The sequence below is a fragment of the Kogia breviceps genome, chromosome 16 (assembly GCF_026419965.1).
Source record: "Kogia breviceps isolate mKogBre1 chromosome 16, mKogBre1 haplotype 1, whole genome shotgun sequence".
NCBI lineage: Eukaryota > Metazoa > Chordata > Mammalia > Artiodactyla > Physeteridae > Kogia > Kogia breviceps.
Genome location: NC_081325.1, coordinates 68,423,585 through 68,440,101, shown reverse-complemented (window position 1 = coordinate 68,440,101; position 16,517 = coordinate 68,423,585). Strand labels below are relative to the sequence as shown.

At 51.6% G+C, this 16,517-nt stretch overlaps 1 pseudogene; it reads left to right on the top strand.

Moving 5' to 3' along the window:
- Nucleotides 1-8,534: 8,534 nt before the first annotated feature.
- Nucleotides 8,535-10,084, top strand: LOC131743243 (G-protein coupled receptor 183-like; annotated as a pseudogene).
- Nucleotides 10,085-16,517: the final 6,433 nt, after the last annotated feature.

Sequence of the window (16,517 nt, the reverse complement as noted above, 5' to 3'; positions counted from 1 at the left end):
CACACACAAAAAAGAAAAGAAATTCTGAAAAACGTCAAACCACAGGTCCTTTCCCCACTCTTCTTTTCAAGTTTCTAGGTTTGTACTATTCCTGTTTGACCCTAAAGCAGACAGGGTCAAATGGGTGCCCCGAGTTTTAATGGTTCAGAAGGTGCTGGCTGTTGGGTCCTGGCTCTGGCGGCCTCCTGGGGACCAACTCAAGGGTCAGGAGCCTTGAGATCCTTGGGTAAAGTACGGGGCCACAAACACACAGCCCCATCTAGCCTGTAACTTTGACAAGATCAGCAGCAGTGATCTCAGGAGGTGAGATGGAAGTTGGAAAGTACACTGAATTGGAAGCCAGGATGTCATGGTCTAGTTCAAGCTGTGTTTATCTCTGAGTGTACCTTCCACTCTGTAAATTTAAAAAGTTGGACTAGACCCGTGTTTTACAAGCTTTTTTGACCCAGAGCACACACACCCATAGCAAAAGTCCCATGAAATATTCAATAGTATTTATGTTTATTGTGATGCATTTTAAAATATTCTGTTCCATTTAAAAAAAAAAAATGTTGGGGCTTCTCTGGTGGCGCAGTGGTTGAGAGTCCGCCTGCCGATGCAGGGGACGCGGGTTCGTGCCCCGGTCTGGGAAGATCCCACGTGCTGCGGAGCGGCTGGGCCCGTGAGCCATGGCCGCTGCGCCTGCGCGTCCGGAGCCTGTGCTCTGCAACGGGAGGGGCCACAGCGGTGAGAGGCCCGCGTACAGCAAAAAAAGAAAAAAAAAAAAAAATTTTGATCATGGCCAACTAAAATAATTTCAAAACCTACTATAAATGGTTAAAATAGTAAATTTTATGTTATGTATATTTACCATAATAAAAAAATTGAAAAACCCATTGTGAATTTTACAATGGCTGAAAAATATCGGACTACACAATCCCTGAGTTCTCCTCCAATTATTATTTTTAAAATCTAATTGTGCAATCAGAGGAAAAGTGCCTCTTTGATAAAACGTTCATTAAGCTTACATTTTTTTTCAGATAATTAAAAATGTTTTCTCCCCTGCTCTCTTTTTCTCTTTTAAATATCAACTAAGTATGGCATCAACTACAACTGCACCCATGCATACTCTGTGGCCCAGCAGTTCTGCCCTGGGCATATCCCAAAGGAAATGAGTGCATATGTTCACCCAAAGATGGGCTCAGGAATGTCTGTAGCAGCACTATTTGTAACAGCCTCAGCTGGATACAACTCAGATGTTCATCAGCAGGAAAATGAATAAATAAGTACTGATCTATCCCAGCAAAGGAATAAAGACAGCAATGGGAGGGAATGAACGACAGCTATTAACAGTATGGATGAGTTGCACCAAAATACTGTTGAGCAAAAGAAGCCAGAGCTGGAAGAACACATACCATGTGATTCCATTTATATCAAGTTCAAAACCAGGCAAAAATAATCTAGTATCATTACTAACATAGTAACCCTGGGAGGTAGTGACTGGATGGGGCTGCTGGGGTGCATAGACTGTTTGGGCTTTTTATCTAGTTGCTAGTACATGGGTGCATTTTGTAGGGGTTCAAAATGAACCTCCCCCCCAAATGTGTCACTTTTGCATGAGGATTATTTTGAGCTAAAGGCAATTGATACCCTGCGGGTTCTAGAGAAATTACTGCACCTCCCCTAACTACCTAGAAGAATTTCAATTGTGGATTTTTCCCAGAAAAAGAGTTGTTACCAGAGTTAACTTTTACCAAAGTGGCCCCATCTGTATGTCAGGGAAAGCACATCTAATCACCCAACATCTGCTCTTGTTCTTATCCCCACACAAATGACCCTCCCGTCCTTGGAAACCCCAGGTCCTGATTGCATTCCTCAGCTCAGGATGGCGTACAGACCTCATCTTACCTTTCTGTCTCTGACCCTCTCATGTATGTGTGGGTCTCTGACCTTCTCCTGTATGTGGGGTTCCTGTATATACAAAACTAAATGTGATTTTCTCCTGTTAATCTGTCTCCTGTCAATTTAATTCTTAGACCAGCCAGAAGAACCTAGAAAGGTAGAGGAAAGTTTTCTTCCACATCCTCATCATTCATCTCTGGGAAACCTCCCTGACTGCTCGGGACCAGGACAAGCATCCCCTCGGGTGGTCCCTTAGTACCCCGAACTCACTCTCTCAGCTGCGTCTGCCTCTCCGTAGAGGTCGCCTGCCTGCTCATCTGTCCATGTCACCAGAAGGAAGGACTCTGTCGCTGTTGGTATCTCTAGCTGGTTCTGGAAGTTCAGCATAATGTAGACATTCACTTCACATGAGGGAATAAATAGGTTAGTCAAGTGTCTAGAAGTCTATCAAGGATTAAATGGATTTTTAAAAGGAGGAAGAAACAAATACATCTGTAACCACTCCCAATCCTTCTCCTCCTCCATCGTTAAAAAAAAATAAAAAATAAAAGGCATTAGTTTTACAGACCCCCGCTCCCCTCCCCCAGTAGTGGCTGTACCCGGAACGAAGCCACGTGGTGCCTCTCTGCTTATGCTTGGGGCTGAAGATGCTCATGGAACAGAGACGAGCAAACCACGGAGTTGAGACAGGGGTGCACCCCTGCTTCCCTTGGGCAGGCACAGGTCACATCAGAAATCAACGCCCTGTGAAGCTGCTTGAAGGGTAACACCCAGGGTGGTCGCCAAGCTCAGACATCACCAGCCACCCCAGAAACAGCAGCACCGAGTCCTTTGTGTCCTTCAGATCTGGGTGACACTATCCCTTGGCCACCTCCTTAACTTCCAGCCCTGGCTGCAACCTCCTTGAAATTGAACCTATCAGAAGAAGCACCTGGATCTCTGATGCAGTTGGCTGTGTGGCCTTAGACACATCACTTAACTTCTCTGAGCCTCATTTTCCTCATCTGTAAAATGCTTGTCGATGAACTGAGGTGTAAATAAATATATAATAGTTAAGAGCAACAGAGAGTAAGTCCTCAGTCAAGGGTGCCACTACTACTACTGTCATTGCTGTTGTGTTTCTGGGCCAGGTGGAAGATGACAAATATTATGGATTACAAGGAAGGAAGTTGTCAAGCCACCTTGAGGAGGAATCAGGACAGTCAGTGGGTCAGGGAGTCGTACCATCGGCCCAAATCCTAGCCTTTGGGGGACAATATTTGCTGAGTCATCATGTGTTTGGGGCTGAGAGGAGGTGGGTGTACAGATTGAAGGGCACCGCGGGAAGAACGTGCCTCGCTGGGGCTCAGAGAGAAGGGCTCGGATTGTTCTGTCCTTCACACACCCTCTCTTCCTGCTTCTGTTGGGAACAGGTAGAGCATCCCTATGCACCCCAGGCACCAGCCAGGACCCCTGCTGTGCCTGACCGGGCAGAGGACGCGTCAGGCCAGAAGGCCCAAAGGTCAGTGTCAGTCTCATGTCACGGAGCAAAACCGGCTGACAGAACTGGGCTGCTTTCACTGGATCCCACCCTGGAGTGCAGACCCTTAGAACCTTCTGGAAGCTCTCTGGATCATTCTTCCCTACATGGCTGCACTAATTGATAACCCGTAACAGGGGCACACCTGGCTCTCCACAGTCATAGCTGGGTGAGTCTCAAAAGGCACATACTCTTGTGAGTGGGAAATGCGTCAGTAGCTTCATGTTAAGACGTAGAAGACTGTAGGGGAGGGGACGTGTCCCTTCTTCCCTTCTGGCTTCTTTGCTGGCCTAATCACAAAATTGACAAGAGACAGATGAACAGGCGAGAAACAAACAAAAGCTGAATAACGTGTATTTGTGGGAGAGACTCTGGAAAACTGAGTAACTCGCCAAAATGGGCGAAACCATCACCTTAAATGCTTTCCTCAGCTGAAGACAACAGAAGATGTTAGCAGTGGGGAAGCTAGAGATGAGAGGCGAGCGGGAAAAGCACGGTGAACAAGGGTAAGGTAGCCCTGCAGAGTTAAGTCCTTGCCTTCTGCATTGACTAGAGTTTCCACAGATTGAGTCATTACCCCTCTTCTTGGTACCACAAGGGAGACACTCTTACAAATATAAGTGTCTTTTACAAAGGGTAACTTCTACTCGGTTTTCAGAGCTTCTTCTGTGTCTGTGCTTTCTTAAAAATAACCAGCTTAAAAGGATCCTTAGGGGGCTTCCCTGGTGGCACAGTGGTTAAGAATCTGCCTGCAATGCAGGGGACACGGGTTTGATCCCTGGCACGGGAAGATCCCACATGCCGCGGAGCAGCTAAGCCCGTGCGCCACAACTACTGAGCCTGCGCTCTAGAGCCCATGAGTCACAACAGCTGAGCCTGCGTGCCACAGCTACTGAATCCCGTGTGCCTAGAGCCTGTGCTCTGCAACAGGAGAAGCCACAACAACGAGAAGCCCGCACGCCACAACGAAGAGTAGCCCCCTCTCGCCGCAACTAGGGAAGGCCCACGCACAGCAACGAAGACCCAACACAGCCAAAAAAACAAACAAAAAAGAAAACAAATAAATAAAATAAAATTTATATTAAAAAAAAAAAGAATCCTTAGGCCAAACAGGTGTATTTTGGGGTGGCAGATTCTGCTCCCCTACAAACCAGCAGTGGGTCCTTCCCTAAGAGCAGATGGGATGGAGTTGGAGAAATGGGATACTTTGCGCTTGTGGTGGGGGGAGACCCCGGGGGGCGGGGTGACGGGGCAGAAAGGGGCCGAGGAGCACACCTTCAGCAGGTGTGGGCCAGAGCCCACGGTGCACAGACCACCCGGGCGGTCAGGGAAGGGGCGTTCACGCGGAGGTCTGCACCCGCACGCACAAGCAGGGGCGTTGGCCGGAGCAGCAGCAAGGACGGACGGCAGGCCCGAGGCGTCAGGGCCTCTCTCTCGACGGCTCCTCATTTGGGTCTGATCTCCCCGGACTCAGAGCTGTGACAGCACCCCCCTGCCCCTCTTCGGGATGTGGATGTGACTTCTCCGTGGGTGCCCTGGGAAGGGGGGCCACGGGGCTCCCAGCATCACCTGCCATCCAGACAGCTTGTTTTGTGCCAGATACCAAAACAGGAAGAAGATTAGGAGAGGCCCGAGGGTCACAGGGTTACAGAGGTTGCTAGGGTGCTGAGGGGTGAGTCATAGGGAGCAGGTACCTGTGAGTTGCCCTCAGATGCTCGAGCACCAGGTGCGGGGGCTACTGCAGAGAGCGGAGGTTTCGGGGAGGAAGTGGTGCTTGGTGGGGCCTCGGGGCTGTGCGGTGTACCTGGCACCCTGGGCTGCGGGCCGGCGTGTGGTTTGCCCTGGGGAAGAGGCCCAGGAAAGTCAGGAAGGGGGGGACGCTTGCTCAGGGTGGGGTTTCCTTAGGAGCCAGTCCCACCCCTGTGCCCAGTGGGTCCTGAACAGACAGGAAAAGGGACACAGAAAGTTCCAACAGGCGTCAAACCGCTGCTCTGTGACTGATGGCCAGTGATTCCAGCGGCTGAGTCCACCTGTGGCTGAGAGCCTCCTGAGCTAAACTGGGCCCTTGAGACACCCTCCTCGCCCTGCTGGGGGCACAGAGCCCATCCCCGCAGCGCCCACCTCAGTGCGACCTGAGGCCCGGACTGTACAGTGAAAGGATGAATAAGAAGAGCCTTCCCTCTGGATTCGGAGCTGGCAGGACCCCTGGGAGAGTGTAACTACCTACCTACCTCCATCTAGCTATCAATTCCTCTATCTCTATTGTCTACCTAGTCACCTTCTCTATATCTATCTAATCTATCATCTAGGTACCATCTATCTACCTGCTCACCTATCTAACCATCCTCACTATATCACCTCCACCTGTCCATCCATCCATCCATCCATCATCCTGCGGTTCAAAGGACTCTTCAGTGGTCCTCTCTCTACTGTTCAGATGGACTTTCTTTACTTTCCATTTGAATGGAGGCCCCTTCTCCACCCGTAGAGACTAGACAGAGCTCTCTATGCATAGGCTGCAATGAGGCATAATCTACAGCAGGATCGCTACTAGCTAGCCCCAAACTGGTAAAGGAGGGAACAGCTGTGTCCTGACTCAAGTGAGGTTTTGGGGCTCCTGGAGCTGGTGCCCTTCAAGCCAGCACGTGACTGCAGAAGTTCAGCACCTCCACCTGGATCTCTGGTCCCGTGAGCTACTGTGGCCCTTGGGCAAACTGCACCCCCCCTGCAACCACAGCGCTCACGTGTGCATCGCGGGGACAGGCACGCAGGCTCCACCTGCTGCACAGAGAGCACTGGTTTTCTCCGGGTACACGCCCAGTAGTGGGGTTGCTGGGTCACATGGTGGCTCTATTTTTAGTCTTTTGAGGACCCTCCATACCGTTCTCCATAGCGGCTGCACCAAGTGTAGGAGGACTCCCTTTTCTCCACATCTGGAATCTAGAAAAATGGTACAGATGAACTTATCTGCAAAACAGAAATAGAAACACAGATGAAGAGAACAAACTTATGGATTCCAAGGGGGGAAGGGGGGTGGGATGTGTTGGGAGATTGGGATTGACGTATATACACGACTATGTATAAAATAGATCACAGGGAACTCTACTCAACACTCTGTGGTGACCTAAATGGGAAGGAAATCCAAAAAAGAAGGGATCTATGTATATGTGTAACTGATTCACTTTGCTGTACAGCAGAAACTAACACAACATTGTAAAGCAACTATACGCCAATAAAAATTTTTAAAAATAATAATAAAAAATAAAAGATAATGATAGTAGTAGTAGTAATAGAACAGCAATCATAATAGTAATAACGTCTAACACATTAAAAAAAAAAGAAGATATATAAATGGCCAATAAATGTGCGAAAAGGTGCTCACTGTCAGTAGTCATTAGGCAAAAGCCAATTTAAACCACAAGAAGATACCCCTGCACACCCACCGGACTGGTTCACCTGAAAAACACCGACCATGCCCAGGGCTGGTGAGGATGAGGTGCCATGGGAACCCCATACACTGCTGGGAGGATGCAGAACGGCTGCTTCGGCAGAGTGTCGGCCAGGACCCACTAACACGGGACGTGCAGAACCTGTGATTCACTGGCTCCACTCCTAGCTACGCACAGTACTCAGCAAAATAGATATTTACGTGTCACCAAAGACATGTGAGAGAACGTGCATAGCTGAACCTGATACAACAGAAATGTTCACCAGCAGTAGGTAGGCGGTCACGCCCACATACAACGGACTATCACACAGCAGTGAGAGGGGACAAACCACAACCACGCCACACCGCAACTACACTACCGCGTGGGCGAGCCTCACAAACGATGCTGACCCAAAGAAGCTCTGTGTGTGAGAATACACACACCCATGGCGTATGATTTCACTAACTTAAAGTTCAGAAGCAGGCATACTGAGTTGTGATTTTAGAAGTTAGGATATTGATTACCCTTGAGTGGAGGTAGAGGCTGGTGGGGGGGGCAAAGGAGAGATTCTGGGGGTGCTGGTGAGGTGTCTCCTAATCTGGGGGCTAATCACACAGACGTGTTCACTTTATGAAATAGTCAAGCTCGACTTTTATGATTTGTGCACATTTTTGCATGTGTGTTGTGATTTGTAAATGGCTGCAAATTCTTTGACCTTCCTCCTCTTGAGACGTGGGAGCTATGTCTCCTCTTCTTGATTCTGGGTGGGCTTGTGACTCACTTGTAACAGCAGAAGGCGGACGCGATGGTACCACACTTCCCAGGCCAGCTTAGAAAAGGTGATGCAGTGTTTTTGAGTACAGTGTCTTAATAGAAAATCTGAGGGTCAGTAAGGCCAACCGATCAGGGGATGATTGCTGTTGAAAAAGAGAGCTTGTTACTTACAGACCCCAAGAAGAGGGGCCATGCCACATCATGGGGGGCCACAGGGGGAGAGCTGGGGTTGGTCAGGAGACAGAGCCAGAGGAGCAGAAATGTGGCCAAGAGCCTTTACTGTGGTTTCCGTGGAAGGGAACAGGCAAGGCAGGGTCAGCAGGCTTAGGATTGTTTGAATTATGTCAGGGGGCTCTGGGACAGAGGGGCTGCCCCTGGTACCTGGCCCTGGGTTGATCAGGGCAGGTGGTGGGAGTGGTTGGTTTGCATTTGAAAAGTACACTCAAGGGGCTAGTTTACCCAGGGAAGGGCAGCCCCTCCAGGGTCAGCCAGGCCCCAAGGTGTCAGAGCACTAGAATATAGAAAATAAAAGACATGGTTAATAGATGGAGATTCTACCTAGTTTCCGGGACACTTTCTTCTGGAGCCTCAACCTACTGTGTAAGAAACTGAGGTACCTGCAGGCCACCATGTTGTGAGGAAGCCCCCGTCTCACGAGGAAGCCTCGTGCAGGTGCTGTAGCTGACAGTCCAGTTGAGGCTCCCCAAAGTCAGCGTCATTTGAGTAAAATCACCTCCAGATGGTCCCAGCCCCCGCCACTGAGTAACCCTCAGCCTCTGATTCTTCCCAGCTGAGGCTCCCTACAGTGGAGAGCAGAGAAAAGCCAATCCCACCGTGTCCTGTTCAAAACCTGACTGTGACAATAGTAAAGTGCTTTAAGTTGCTAAATTCTGGGGGTAATTTGTTACATAGCAACAGTGAGTGGAGCAGTTATGTCGCCCTTCCACATAAATTTACTTAAAAAGAGGTAGGCTTATATGTACCACGTCTTCTTTATCCATTTACGAAACAGAAACAGACTTATAGATATTGAAAACAAACTGATGGTTACCAAAGGGGAAACGCTGGGGGAAGGGATAAATCAGGAGCTTGGGATGAACACGTACACACTACTCTATATAAGATAAACCAACGGGACCTACTGCAAAGCACAGGGAACTCAATCTGTGATGACCTATATGAGAAAAGAATCTAAAAAAGAATGACTACGTGTATATGTCTATGTAACTGAATCACCTTGCTGCACACCTGAAACTAACACAACATTGTAAATCAACTATAAACCAATAAAATTTTGAAAAAAAAGATACATGCTTTTCACGGGCATGTAGCTTCAGCAAATTTTTAAGTTGTTACCCGATAGAGGCGTAACGCCACAGATACACTATTACATTTCAAAGTTTTGTCTCCCCAGGGACCTCCGTGACACGGCTTCCTGCGCAGCTGACCCAAACAGCCTCGTCCAGCACGCCACCTCCTGCCTTCCTCAGCGCCCACCCCGGCCGGCCAGCCTCGGGCTCTCGTTGTTCTACACAGCCCTCCTGGTCTTCGGCACGCTGGGAAACATCCCTGCCCTTCGCCTCGCTTATCAAAAGGGCAAGAAGATCAACTCAACAAATGTCTACCTGGTCCACCTGGCAGTGTCCGACCTCCCGTTCACCCCGGCCCTGCCCGGAAAGATCGCCTGCTACGGGCTGGACTTCAGCTGGCCTGTCGGTGAAGGTTCTGCAGGCTGACGGCCTTCATATTCTACGTGAGCACCTATCAGGGACCTACCTGACGGCGTGCGTGAGCGTGGACCGTTACGTGGCTGTGGTCCGCGCCCAGCAGCGTCCCCGGCTCCGCGAACCCGGGCAGCCCAGGCTCGTCCGTGCGGCTGTGTGGCTCCCGGCGTCTCTGCAGGCGGCGCGCCCGCTCTTTGCCCCCCGTGACCGAGCTCGTGGCTGGCAGGCTGACCTGCATGCGGTACGGCAGCGTCCAGCCGGCGCTCCCGCGCGGTCCTAGCGCTCTCCGCTCCGAGCTTCTGCGGGCCGGTGGGCATCACTCTCTCCTGCTGCGTGAAGATCACCACGAAGCTGTGCGGGACGGCCTGGTACAAGCCCCCGGCAAGCATCAAGGGGCAGCACCGCAAGGCCTGCCTCCTTGGCCTGCCGCTGCTGGCGGCCGTGCTGCGCGCTCCGTCCGCTACCACTTCGACGTCACCCAGCTCATGGTGAGACAGCTGCCCCACCGGCCAAGCTGCCCCGGGCAGAGGGCTTTCAAACTGCACCTCCAGCTCGCTGTGTGCCTCCTGAACTTGCGCTGCAGCATCGACCCCGTCATTTACTTCTTCGCATCTCCGCGCTACAGGAAATGGCTCCTCAGCACTTGGAAGCTCAAAGCGGCATCCTCCTCCTCCTCCCCTCCAGGAAAAAGTTCCTCAGAAGCACAAAATATCAACCAGACTGGAGGCTCCTTGCCCTTAGAGGAGGATGAGGTCTAATAGGCCGTGGGCTTCAAGACTGCATCTGGGGGTAGGGGGTCCAGGGTTGCGGGCCCAAGGCTTATACCATGGGCGGGTGTGGGTTCTTTAAGAATACAAAACAGTAGATGCAAAATTAGGTACCAGGTCTTGGATGGTAAGTGAGGAGCCCTGAAGCTTGCACTCATTAGCTTTACGCCGAACCTACCTCTGACGTATCCTAATAAACGCCACTGCGTCCTTGGCCTCTGAAGGGTGTGCGGTTTCTTCCAGGAAAAGAGTATTTTCACAGCAAATGCAGTCACGACCAAAAGAATCATTGGCTGAGTACTAGATCCACAATTTAGACAAGGTTTCCAAATTGGGGTGGCAAGTTGTTGTAAAGAGCAAAAATACCCCCCCCCAAAAAAAACCCCCACAAAATTTCTAAAAGCTTGGCGCTAACGTTTACAAAAATGCCAAGCTTTTCCTGAGAAAGTCAGAAAACATGGGGAGGACGCACTCCCTCCAAGTTATTGGTCCAGCCGCCTCTGGCGTCGGGGAGTGGGGTGAGGGACTGGGTGTTGTGCACTTTTGTAGGAAGAGTCTGAATCTGGTGCGGGGGTACACATTCCTGTATGACGTGTGTGACTGGGGACATTGCTGGGGGAGAAAGTCAGGAAAGTGGACACGAGCTTTTCATTTGTTTCGTGTCAGAAAGTGCTCATCCATGGGAGTGCTGTTACCATTCGGTCAAAACAAACCTTTCCGGAGCTTTCTTGAGTTTAAAACGAGGCACAGAGCATCTCCACTTGGGCGATTTTGAGCTCCGTAAAATAAAACACGCATCTCCCCGCCAACGTGCGGGGAGCACCAGGGCCAGTGTGATGCCTGTCTCCGCGGCACGGGCCCAAAGCAACACGCTCACGGCCTCCACGGCACCCCCTTGCCCCCTCCCCCAAAGCTCCAGCTCCCGACGGGTCCTCCCTGAGGTCATCCCTGGTCCCTGACCTACAGTGATCTCCTTCCGCTCCAGATGATCAGCTGCTTCCACCTCACAATTTCCAAGTTTGGGGCACCTGACTCTTGTGCGCAGAGCCTCACAGTGGCTCTCTTGAGAGGGGACTGTCTCACGGGGCACCCAGACTGTCAGCTCCTGAGAGACGTCCGGGGCAGAGGCTCCTCCTCTCAGCCCCCTGCATCCCAGTCCGTGTTACTCCTGGGATGGGAGTTGGGGCTCAGGCCGCCCTCACTGGTTTGAGCTGATAAGCATCCTTCCTCTCACGCTGCTGTGTCCCAGGAGAAGCTCTCAGTGGCTCACGTCGAGGCTCTGGGCGTGCTTTTCTTCCATCCTGCCCCCGTCTCTGGCTCCGCTGGGCTCGGGGAAGGGAGGACACTCAGCTCCAGAGTGACCCACAGACACAGGGCTGTGGCCCCTGTGGCCAGACAGGTCCTAGCACTGATCGTCGATCCTGGGGACGTGCTGCTCATGGTGGAGGGCGCTTCCTGCCTGCGGCTGGGGCAGGAATGGTGTTTAAACGCTGGAAGAATTTGGAAGTCTGCTCTTGGGGCCTGTGGATTGAAGGTGCAGAACCTCAGCTGAAAGGTCCATCTCTGCACCCTGAGTACTTCTCACAGGAGCCCACAGCTCATGTCCACACCTGGCTGGGGTGGAAAGTTCACACTCACACCCTGTTTGCACTAACCCAGCCCTCATCAAAGGGCATGGAGGTGGCAAGAGAGGGCCTGGCCAGCCTGCAGTTTGCTGCCCTCACAACCCGGGGCTTCCTCCGTGGGGAGCGGCCAAGGTCAGCTGGGCTGCAGACCTGCCTGGCTCCGGACGTTACAAATCCTTCTTGGCCATCCTCCCAAGCATTTCTCATCACCTGTCCTTGCTGCACGCCAGGCTCCTCACATCCAAAGCTGCTTGGGGCTGGTTTGTGCTGAGCACCTGGAAACAGGAAAGAGGAAGTCACAGCCGGAGGGCATTTGGGAACAAAACAGGATCAGGAAAGAGGACGAGATCCTGAGCTCTGGCCGGAAGCAGCAACAATGGGTCGGGCAAAGCCGAGCCCAGGTGCACAGGGCTTCCAGCACTGCCGCAGGAGGAGGGCGTGGCTCTCTATTCAGACAAGGCGATGATGGGTGTGACTTACAAAGAGGGAAATCTGAATTCTGAGGACTGAACCAGCCAGGGATGATCCAAAGCCGGGCTCAGAGTGCAGGCTCCTGAGCTCCGGGACTCAGGAGGGAGAAGCGTCCTGCTGAGGATTCACACCCACGCCTGAGCTTCATTTTCCTTGTCTGTAACAATAGGGCCCATAACATCTACCACATGGGGTCAGTGTGTGTGTGGTGGAGGTGGTGCTTCATGAACCAGCATCTGTGTAAACCACTCAAAACTACAGAAAGCATTTAAATGAAAACTGGTTGAGGCCACGGGAGTTTGCCGAGTGGGCTGGCACAATTTCTATCAGCAGGAATGGACATCTCAGCTTAACTGGGTCCAGAAGGTCCCAAAGCCCAGGCCACGCCCAGGTCCCTAGAGCAGAGGTTCTCGAAGTGTGGTCCCCGGAAGAGAAGCATCACCACCGCCTGGAGGCTTGTTAGAAGCGCACGTTCTTGGGCCACATGGCTGACCCGCTGAACCGGCCAGTCTGGGGGAGGGGCCGAGAGCTCAGTGTCTTAACAAGCCCTCCAGGTCATCCTGCTGCAGCTCAGGCTTGAGAAACCTAGCCCGAGGGGTCCTTGGAGACGCCAGCATCTCTCCCGCCCACGGTATGAGTTTGCTGGGGTTGCTGTAATAAAGTACCATCAACCAGGTGACTTAAAACAACACAAACCTTCTCTTGCAGTTCTGGAGGCTAAAAGTTCAAAATCAAGGTGTCAGGAGGGCTGGTTCCTTCTGAGGCTGTGAGGGAGCCTGTTCCAGGTCACTCGCAGCTTCTGGCAATTTGCTGGCAGTTGCTGGCGTTCCTTGGCTTATAAAGCATCACCCCACCTCCGCCTCCATCTTCATATGGTCTTCTCCCCGTGTGCCTCCGTCTTCATGCGGCGTTTTCTTCTTTTCCTAAGGACACCAGTCATGTTTTTCTTCAACATCTTTATTGAAAGAAAGTATAATTGCTTTACAATGTTGTGTTAGTTTCTGCTGTAGAACAAAGTGAATCAGCTATATATATACATATATCCCCGTATCCCCTCCCTCTTGCGTCTCCCTCCCTCCCTCCCACCCCCTCATCCCACCCCTCTAGGTGGTCACAAAGCACCGAGCTGATCTCCCTGTGCCATGCGGCTGCTTCCCACTAGCTGTCTATTTTACATTTGGTCATGTATCCATGTCCATGACACTCTCTCACTTTGTCTCAGCTTACCCTTCCCCCTCCCCGTGTCCTCCAGTACATTCTCTACGTCTGCGTCTTTATTCCTGTCCTACCCCTAGCTAGGTTCATCAGAACCATTTTTTGTTTAGCTTCCATATATATGTGTTAGCATACGGTATTTTTCTCTTTCTGACTTCCTTCACTCTGTATGACAGACTCCAGGTCTATCCACCTCACTACAAATAACTCAATTTCCTTTCTTTTTATGGCTAGTCATTTTGGATTAGGCCAACCCTTATGACCTCATCTTAACTTGATTACACCTGCCAAGACCTCAGCTTAACCTGATTACACCTATTTCCAATTAAGGTCATAGTCACAGGTCCTGGGGGTTAGGACTTAATCTTATTTGGGGGGACAAAATCCAACTTATAACAGCCACCCATTTCTAAGCACCCCTCTTTCCAGACACTCTTCTCTGAGTCTCATCCCATCCCTGACCCCTCCCCAGCTCTAAGCCCCTATTATATCACATCAGAGCCTCATGTCCAAGATGAGACTTGGAGGAAGGAGGAAAAGGGGTCTGTTTTTTTTTTTTTTTTTTTTTTTTTGCGGGCCTCTCACTGTTGTGGCCTCTCCCATTGCGGAGCACAGGCTCCGGACGCCCAGGCTCAGCGGCCATGGCTCACGGGCCCAGCCGCTCAGCGGCATGTGGGATCTTCCCAGACCGGGGCACGAACCCGTGTCCCCTGCATCGGCAGGCGGACTCTCAACCACTGCGCCACCAGGGAAGCCCAAGGGGTCTGTTTTAAACACTAGTTGGTCCAAAAAAAGTTGAACTGCCATGGATTGTTTTTCAGGTCCAATTGAGACCACCTCACGTCAAAATGGAAGCATCAGAGTGACCCCCTTGGAGGGTCCCCTCACTCTGCGTGTGGGAGCTTAGTTCAGAGGAACGCGTAGGGCCCAGGGCAGCCCTGTCGGTATGGGCTCTGTAATGAGGACCCCCCGACTCCCGTTCCGGGGCATGGACAACCAGAGGAGATGTTGGGGAGATTCCCCCCTTGGGCGGAGGGTCTCGTGATGATGTCTAAGAATTTTAATTGCTTGACATTTTAAGGAGGAAGAACGGAGTTTCATAAATTGAGCTGGTAGATACCCCAACGTCCCTATGGGCTCTCGGCATTCTCTAGAAAGCTCATTTTCACTGAGAATCCCTGCTCTCCCGGCAGCACCACACACCACAAGTTAACCACGGTCCAGCTTTCACTACAGTTTTCTTTCTCTCTTCGCCAAGTGACTGCATACTGGACGGACACAGAGACGAAGTCTGTCTGGCGTGCGTGTGGGTTGTGGGCAGCCGGGCTCACGGGTGGGCTGTGCCCCTCCCCCCGTGGGGATTCCAAGCCTGAAGGTCAGGTCACACCTCAGGCCCCATGAATCCCTCATGACAAGAATGCCCTGATTCCTCTGTAATTGTTGAAATCTTGAGGTCTACACCACATTCCAGGGCTCACATTCTTTGATTCCAAGAAGCCCCGACACGTGCTCTGTTGCCCTAGTAGCTCTGCGGTGGGACAGGCAGGGGAGGTGGCCCGTCCCCAGCCGGCGACGCGCCCTCCTGTGTGTCTGTTTGTGTGCTTAACGCTAATGCCTCTCAGTATTCCCTCTGGCCGGCTGCACATAAAGGGTGAAGCCCTAGAAACTGACTGAGGGAGGACATTGCCAGACAGTCAGTCTCAGGAACGCTCATCAGCTCAGTCTGCTGCTGCCCCTGACAGCAGGTGGCAGCTCAGGAGGACGGGAGAGAGCCCCACAGAAAGGACAGGCTGGCGACACGCCGCTGCCCTTGGAACTTACAGTTCTGTCTCGGGGCCGGTTTCCTCCTCAGTATTCACTTCTTCATTAACTCACACATGTATCAAGTATTAGCCTAGGCTCTGAGGATACAGTGGGGATAATGGAGCCACGGCCCCTAAAACCCATGGATCACAGACCAGAAGGTGACACATACAATTGTAACCAGACAAGGATACACAATGTGCTGAGTGTTCAGTGCAGGCTGATGCACTACAGGAGGAGAGGCTGGGGAGACTAGGAGGACCCCCAGGTTTGGGGATAGCCAGTTGGATTGATGGTGGTATCACACTCCCAAGGTTGGGAACACAGGAGAAGCCATAGGCAGAAGGTGGGCTTGGGTGGCCCTAGGACGGGCGTATGGAGGTGTAGAGTACAAAGCAGGGCCTCTAGGGCCTGACGCCTAGAAGAGAAGTCTAGGGTGCGGCACAGACTCGGGAGCATGAAGTGGATGTTATTTCCGGGCGAGTTGAGGGTCTGCTTTTGTAGGGCCTTAACTATACTTACACCCCTACTTCCCTATCGATACTTTTGAGCTTTGAGCTTTTTCGGCTGGCAATAAGATACTGGAATGTCCCCCCTGGGCAGAAACCGTTCAGAGCAAACAACAAAGGCCTGGAAAACAGGACATGTCTGAGACATGCCCTAACCGAGAGCAAACAAGTATGGCGGGGGATAAGACCTCGAGCAAACAAGTATGGCGGGGGATAAGAATGATTAAGCCAAAGAGTTTAAAGGTCGCCCCAGCCAACCATAACTCATGTGACTCAACCCCCCCACCACAAAAACACGAAAATGTAAAGTAGGCATCCGGCAGCCAACCAATCAAGGAACTAGAGCCAAGTCCCCAATCCGGTCCGGAACAAACAAACCAATGAGAAAAAAACCCTTGATATATCCACACTTTGCATAATGAAAAATGAAAGCTATAAAATGTATGTGATTCCGCTTGGGGGGGGGTGTTCCTCTTCGGCCTCCTGCGTGAGGTCCAAGGAACCCCGGTGCACCGGCTCCTAATAAACCTCTTGCGTGTTGCAGCGACTCTCGACTCTTGGCGGTTCTTGGGCGAGCTGGGATCCCTCGGAGACCGTTCAAGTCTAACACTTTAAAATGTAGGTTTTATTCTTATTCAGGTGTGATGAGGCAGGGTACCTGCCTCCCTTCTGCCCCAGTGATCGTCACCAATGTGGAGTGGGTGACGAGGAGCATTTTGTCAGCATTGTGTCTTTTAACTCCACCCCCAAGGGATCTGTTATCGATGAATTGGGTTCCCCCCCCCAAATTCATATGCTGAG